The sequence below is a fragment of the Odontomachus brunneus genome, unplaced genomic scaffold (genome assembly GCF_010583005.1).
Source record: "Odontomachus brunneus isolate Ranch 3 - 2012 unplaced genomic scaffold, Obru_v1 Obru_scaffold_027, whole genome shotgun sequence".
Lineage (NCBI taxonomy): Eukaryota > Metazoa > Arthropoda > Insecta > Hymenoptera > Formicidae > Odontomachus > Odontomachus brunneus.
Window position 1 is genome coordinate 105,948 of NW_022639477.1, and position 8,177 is coordinate 114,124.

Sequence of the window (8,177 nt, forward strand, 5' to 3'; positions counted from 1 at the left end):
ATATATATATATATATATATATATATATATATATATATATATATATATATATATATCTTTCTCTTTTTCTATATTTTTAAAATTTTAAGAAAGTATGGATTCACATTTTTTGTACAGAATGTATTTTCTATAATACATATGACATATGTTTAATGGAAATATAAAAAAAGTGTAGTTTTCCAAACTACACTTAATGAATTGCGTTTTTATTTCTGTTTTTACGAAACATAACGCAGGAAAAAATAAGAAAAAACAGGAAAAAGAAAAATCGTTTGAAACGTTCCACATGTTTTTAAATACCAGCTTCTTGGGGTCATTGACCTTTGCTCTTTTGCTGCGTAAGAATGCAAATTTGCGGAAGGTATCCGTGTTACGTGCGTCATTTCAGCACGCACGACCTTGTAACACTTTCGCGAAAGAGGAATCTAATAAAAAAGGAAAAAGAAAAGAACTTGGTGTGGTCGCAATCAAGAGTTTCTATTTGCGGCCTTTCGCCCGTTCGACAACCCTACCCGGCCAATGCAGTGGTTCAACGACTTTTTCAGCCGTTGCAGAACGACCTCGGAGCAACGTCCTCGATAGGGGCTTCATATTTCGTGACGCTGCACGAGATGTGAGCCGAAAAACTAAGAAATTGCGATAAGATTCATCTTGATTTTTTCAATTTTTTGTTTTTGTTTTTATAATAAATATACACATGGACAAAATATATCAGTTATTTAAATAAAAAGAGAAAAATCATCACGCGTGTATGTTACGTAACCGTTAAGAAAAGTTGTCAATGCAAAACAGAAATGTTCAATTTCGTCGAGAAGCGAATAAACATAAAAAAATGCATTTAAACGAGCTCGATTTTTGCGATAAAAAAAGAGAAATTAATTTGTGATCAATGATTGTTTATTGCGTCAAAGGACGGGAAGAGATGCCGATAGCTTCGATTTCTTCGCTCTCGATAGCGATCAGAGATCAAACATCGTCGGTGCCGCAAGACGCGAGACTCGAAGAGAGCAATACACTTCTAGAACAGGTGCCACGTTGCTAGATAGCGCAGGAAACGCTATCCGGCCATTGTCAGTTCCAAGGACACGCCGCTATAAAAACCCTTCTATCGCATCCGAATCGGGAGGATAAAAAAAGAAAGGGGGATAGAGGGAGGATGGCCTTGGTTGGTAGGGTTGTCCAACGACGATGACGACGAACCGTAAAAACGACGGCATATAGATGTGTAAATTGTGCAGTGCTGCTGCTTGCTTCCTCGCTTCTTTCCATGTGTAAATCGCTTTCCGCTTGTACATATTACGCTTGTATATATGTGTAAGTGCTGTGCGTGCGGTGCAGTGCGAACGAGCGGGGACGTGCGTGGGCCATATAGGGTGTCCACGACGTATCGCTTATCGCAGCACGCTTGGCGACGCTTGGTCGATATATACCATGAGAAAAGAAATGCATTTGCAATCAAAATGAATCTCATTTTGTTTCCTTGTTTTACAAAAATCCGATAAGAATTGATATAAATGTGTGAAAATTCCATCGAAGTACTATGTGACTTTATCATTTATATCATTACCGTTATCATTTATATCGGGAATTCCAATTTTTCACATTTTAACTCATATAGAAAGAAGTTATCAATTTCTTCCGTTTAAAATGATTGTATTATGAAACGAATTTCGTGGGATTTGCACTACATATACAATTTAGTGAAATTTGCACTACATATACAGTGAAATATTACTTAACTACTTGTGCAATTAGAAAAAGATTAACCATTTGAGAGCTGAGATATTTGTAACTGAATTTTTTATATGTGTTCCTTGAGACTGGTGAAATGATAGTAAGTAATTACTATCTAATAAGAATTTCACCAAATCCCACGAAACTCGTTTGAGAATACAACTATTTTAAACGGAAAAAATTGATACTTTTTATGAGTTGAAATGTGAGAAATTGGAATTTCTGATATAAATGTTATCATTTATGTCAAAAATCCGGCAAGAATTGATATAAATATGTGGAGATTTCATTGAAGTACTATGTGACTATAAAGTCACATAGTACTTCAATGAAATCTCCACATATTTATATCAATTCTTGCCGGATTTTTTTAAAGCAAGGAACTAAAAAAATGAGATCAGAATGAGATTCATTCTAATTGCGAATGCATTTCTTTTTAATTTTTAATTTTTATTTTTAATATCTTACAAAAACTGTAAAATTTTAAAAACTACTTTGATATTAAAGATTAATATACCGACATTGTATATTTTATAATTATTCACTTTTTTTTGGAAAATATAGCGATGGGAAGTTTATAATTTATAATTACACTCGAAATAAAAACACACGCAACGTTGGTTGCTGTTCACTAAAATTACGCGACCTTTCAGGTTTTTGTGAACTGATCTTTTGAGATCATTTGTATCGTGCGTGTATATGCTATTTTTTCGTGAATTATCTAGTGACTTACCTTGTTTGAAGTGAGACACCCTGTAGGTTAGTGAAGGGAGCAGAAAATTACACTTCAAAGACCAGTTTAGAATTTTCACGTAGACCTTCGCTCCCTAGATCGACTTGGCATCAGGGCCTTACGTCCCACTCAGTATGCTGTGCACGCGGCTCCCTCAGGGATGTCCCAATTTTGCCCTAATCATGAGACACTATATTACTCTAGTTGTATTTTACATCTTGATATTTATCAGCTACATTTTCTAACAGTATCCCTCTCACTTTATCATAATATCGTGGGATATCGCTAATCGATCGGTGATACTAATCTTTGTGTAATCAATAAATCTGTAAAATGTGTGTGCACGGAATTCTGTTTAAAGTTTTTGTATGTCTTTTTTGTAACAATCAATTTTACTCAGCATTCTACGTATAAAAGTATTAGAGTAAAATTATCGAAAAGTGTATACTTCAGGAGATATTTCATATTTTATGCTGAAAAGTATCAAGATAAAAAAGTATTTATTTTTCGATGATTTTATCCCAGTATTTATATACGAAGAATGATAGGATATTGAGTTATGTTTACAAAATCATATTATTTTATTTAAAAAGTTAAGCTCTTAACAGTACTCTTTAAATTCATTCTAAGGTTAAATAAATATTATTATTTTTTCTACCTTGATATCCTCTTGAAAACAATATTTGTTGGAAATATTTTTTCATAATTAATTAATCGAGATATTTAGCTATATCGATAAAAATGGGACACTCTCTATATGTGTGTGTGTGTATGTGTGTCAATTGTTGAAATATAATTATATAGCTGGAATATAAATTATCTATCTCTCAGCAAATATAGCTATTTAATTGTATACAGCAATTACAAGCTGTCACTTCAAATATCAGTTAATTTATAAAAATACGTTTCCAAAAGTATAATTATTTCATATCAAAAGTTATATTTAGTAAAAATAATAAGTATCTTATCATTCTAAATTGATTAACTCACAAATAACACAAGATATCTTATAATCATCTTAGAATCATTCTAAACATCTGAAAAATGCCTCATGACATCCTAAGCACATCTAAAATATCCATAGAATATCTTGTGCTATTTGGACTACACAGCATATCTTATTCGAAGAATATCCTACAGATATTATTTTGAGATATCGCAACAATTATAGGATATTTCAAGATAATCTCAAATATCCAGCAGATATATATACAAGTATCGGCTTTTGTGATATCTTATAGACATTTTAGACGACGTCCAAAGGATATCCGAGTGAACTCAAGAAATATCGCAGGATATAATATTATGCCCTTACAGAAATTTAACTGAAAATTACTAAGAAATTTGCAGTGATTAAATATTGACAATAAATATCGGAACGCAGCTTATGGCAGTGCATTCCACGAAGCGCACTTGCATTGAGGAGTTTAATGTAGTTACTAGAACGGTAAAAAGTGTTTTAAAAAATACTTCTAATATTTTTTCTTATTTCACGACTGTAGGAAACTAAAAATTGTCACAACATATATTTCAAACGTTCGCGTTATCCTCCTTCGGTAACTTCAATCCCAAATAGCGCGGTCGGCACCTATCCATCTCCTGTTGGCGCTAAGCGTTGCTCGACTTTCATGATCGAGTGATATATAACGATTCTAATAGCTACAATAATGCTCTTATGACGATTCTAGTGGCTACAATATATAACAATATATAACGATTCTAGTGGCTACAATAATGTTCTTATGACTTCCCAGACAGCATAAATATCCAAAATCGAGTCATAAGACGTCTTTAGGACATCTTTAAGACATCGTTAAGACAATACCTTATAAACTTGTCTTAAAAATGTCTTAAAGATGTCTTAAAGACGTCTTATAACCCGATTTTGGACATTGTGTCTAAGTTATGTTTATATAATAAGATATAGTGTTAACAGAACCTTATAACATATCCAACAAAAACAGGAACATTCTGTCCACGTCAACTCCACGTAAAGAAGTCGATTTCACGTTACTTCCACCTCGATTCCACGGACGTTCCCATAGGGATACTTGTTGGTAAACATTGAAATAACGCTCCAGCAAACACAAAATAAATAAATAGCAATAGCCCCGATAACACACAAGAGATGCCTGAGGAGTTCATACTATCCAGACATTCTGAAGTACATATTATCCAGACGTTTAGAATAACTCTAGGATGGGATATTTTGTTATTTGGGAGGGTTATTAATTTAGAATGGCAAAATACTTTTATATTATTGGGAGTGTGCATTAATTTTAAAGAATTTTTGGTAAAAATACGGCTTTATTGTGAAAAAATGGTTACAAATTGATCATTCAAAATATTGTCCATTGCTAGTCACTACTTCTTCCCATCTTTCTGGTAATAGGTGGATTCCATGTCGAAAGAACAACACATCTTTTGAAGCTATCCACGAATCGACTCATTTTTTAATATCCTCATAAAAATAGAAGCGCTGCTCAGACAGGCCATAAGTCATCGATCGAAATAGGTGGTAATCGGAAAGAGCAATATCTGGAGAATACGGCGGGTGTGATAGGACATCTCAGTTAAGCGCTTCTAATGTTTCCTTGACCGGTTTTGCAACATATGACCGAGCGTTCTCGTGCTGGAAAATCACTTTGTCGTGTCTTTTCGCGTAATCTGGCTGTTTTTGCTTCAATGTTCGGCTCAGTTTCATCAATTGTTGTTGGTAGCGTTCCCTAGTGATGGTTTCGTTGGGTTGGAGCAGCTCATAATACATTACACCCAGCTGATCCCATCAAATATAGAGCATCCCTTATAGAAATATCATACTAAGAATCATTGATAATTACTTATTTTCAGTATTAAAAATAATGGATAATAAGTAATTATCAATGATTCTTAGTATGATATTTCTATAAGGGATGAGCTTGGCGCTATGAATATTCAGCTGTCGATGTTGATGGTTCGTCTGACCTGCACCATGATTTTTGGCGCTTCGGATTATCGTAGCGTATCCATTTTTCATCACCCGTCACGATACGATGTAAAAAACTTTTTCTTCTGTGTCTTTGAAGCAACAATTCACAAGTCATTTTGCGCCTTTCGACATCTCTCGGCTTCAACTTGTACGGCACCCAATTTCTTTGCTTTTAAATCATTCCAATGGCCTTCAAGCGTCTGGAAATCGTTGATCGGTCAACATTTAATGATTCTGCAAGTTCTTCTTGCGTTTGACTCTGGTCTTGATCGAGTAAAGCTTTCATTTCCTCATCTTCAAACTTTTTCGGCTGGCCTGGACGTTCCTTATCTTCCATGTCAAAATCACCTTTTTTAGAGCGTCGAAAGAGCAGTACTCACATGTTGAAATCGATGGAGTATAATCACCATAAGCTTCCGACAGCATTCATTGACTTTCAGCAGCACTTTTCTTCAAATGGAAGCAAAAAAGCAAAGCTTCCCGCAAATTGCGTTTTGTTGGTATAAAATTCGATATATTCAATGCTCAAAAAATGTTGTTTATTCTTCGGCAAAATGACACATACTGAAAACTAAAGCCACATGATAGTGATTTGACATAAAGGTAGCAACAATATGGCCCAATGCGATATAGTACTAGCTACGCCATCTCTTGAAAATCCTTTAAAATTAATGCACACTCCCAATATTATCTTTATTAAAAATATCACTCTGGATGTGAAATAATTATAGTACATTTTGAAACATACTTTTACAAATTAATTAATATTTAAGTGACAGCTTTTAACTGCTGCATATAAATAACTATAACTAATTGCTGGGAAAAGAATAATTTATACTTCAACTATATAACATTACAGCAATCAATATATTAATAACTACAGAAGAAAAAGTGGTATTACACCTTGTCAAATTTACCTATTCTTAGTTTGCATGTGCTGTTATTTCCCCTTTATTTATGTTTGTATTTGTAGTTCAGTCTATTATTACTCACTTCAAAGGTAAACACAACCTACGTAGCACAAAGCACTTACAAAGCGCTCATATAGCGCTTTTATAACAGTAGACACCTGCAAAAGCGCTTTCTGAACGCTTTGTGCTGCTGTGCTACTTAGGAAAATCAAAATGACGTTAAATGATATAAAAATGATGTCATTTTAACATCAAACAATACTATTTTCATGACAATGATATCAAAATGATATCTTGGTCTCAAAATTTTGATCTCAGATTTTTGGCGATTGTTTGGTACATGTACTAAAGTTGATATTGGTAGGGATGGAGCTTAATTGTAATACATGTACCACAAACACGACACCAAAAGGCATTGGTTCTTTTTCATATGCGCGAATTCGAAACTATTTAAAATAATTTTCGCGATTAAACAGGCGAGAACCGACGGCAGCGTGTTGAGCCCGGAATCGCTATCACCTATCACAAAGCCACGGCGGACTCTATGAGATATATCTTTAAATTCGAGAAACGCTTTTAAAGCGTATTTGTTTATTATAATAAACAAAGTTTTTAATAATGATGATGAAGAAATACCTTCAGTGGAAATATATATTTATTTCATGCAAAGAATGCAAAAAGATATATATCACGACCAATCACGACTTGACTTTGTTTATGGATATGGATATATTTACGGACCATTGGACCCAGTGAACTCTATATATACTGAAGTAAGCCATTATAGGTTTGGTGGTAAGACTGTTTTTACTTGAGGTTATGTATAAAGTGAGACCCTTTAAGGACATCTACATTGGAAGTAAACAGTAAGAAGTAGGAAGTAAGAATAAGAAATTGACCAATCATAATTGATTATTCTTCTCACATTCGACTGTGGTTGGTCAATTTCTTACTCTTACTTCCTACTTCTTGCTATTTACTTTCAATGTAGACGTCCCTTTAAGTTTTACTGCGCAGGTTTAATCGTACCATAAAATAGCTGCGCAATGAAAATTACATATATGCAAAAATTTCAAGAATAGGGGCCCAGGGATAGTTAATATACAGGATGTCCGGTAACTGATCGAGCAACCACCGTGTACGGGTAGAAAGGGGGCAAAATGATCATAAAAGTTATATCATTTTGAAATTTTCTCAATATTTATTCCGTAAAATTAAGTAAAATATATAAACAAATGAGGACGACTTCCGTTTCCGGTGTGAGTGAGAGTGAATGTGAGATATAGGTGTGTGGAGAAAAGAAGACGAGAAAGTGTTTGAGAAGGGAGAGAAATGAGTGTGAGGGTGAGAAAGGGAGGGGAATTGGGGAGAGTATGTGGAGAAGTGAGGGCGGGGTTGGGAGAGGTTGGAGAAGAGGGATACAAAGCAAGAAAGAAAGATGACAGAAAGAGGTTAGGTCAGAAGATTCGAGAAAAACGGAAAGATAAGGAGATTAGAAAGAAAGACATCTAGGGAAAGAGCAAAGAAGTAGGAGAGCAGGAGAGTTGATAAGTAGGAAAGTGATAACGGGATAGAGGGGGTTAGGGCAAGGTAAAGGGGCAGGATAAAGAAGGATGGAAGAGAATGGAAAAGATAGAGTGACAGGGGGAGAAGGAAAAGTTATGGAGGGAAGGAAAACAAGGATAGAGAGCGTAGGGAGTACAGGAAGCTTGGAGGAGTGAGTGAAGAGGAAAAGAAAGAGGAGGAGGCAGAGAGTGAGCTGGAGGAAAAAGGACACAAGTGCAAAAAAGGGAGAGAAGCTAAGGGGATACAAGGGAAAGGGAGGGGGGGG

At 34.7% G+C, this 8,177-nt stretch overlaps 1 protein-coding gene across 4 annotated transcripts in view; it reads right to left on the reverse strand.

Moving 5' to 3' along the window:
- The window catches only part of LOC116842738 (broad-complex core protein isoforms 1/2/3/4/5-like), a 42,256-nt gene extending 35,087 nt beyond the window's left edge, over positions 1-7,169 (reverse strand). Inside the window, exons 1-2 of one of the 4 annotated variants that reach the window (XM_032812376.1) lie at positions 7,088-7,169; positions 2,468-2,643 (exon numbers count right to left, since the gene is read on the reverse strand). The gene's annotated coding sequence lies outside the window, so the exon portion shown is untranslated. Of the gene's footprint in view, positions 1-2,467; positions 2,644-4,406; positions 4,471-6,352; positions 6,543-6,982 lie in introns of those variants that run through there. The other 3 variants (XM_032812375.1, XM_032812378.1, XM_032812380.1) reach the window with 3 other exon arrangements.
- Between the last annotated feature and the right edge of the window lie 1,008 nt (positions 7,170-8,177).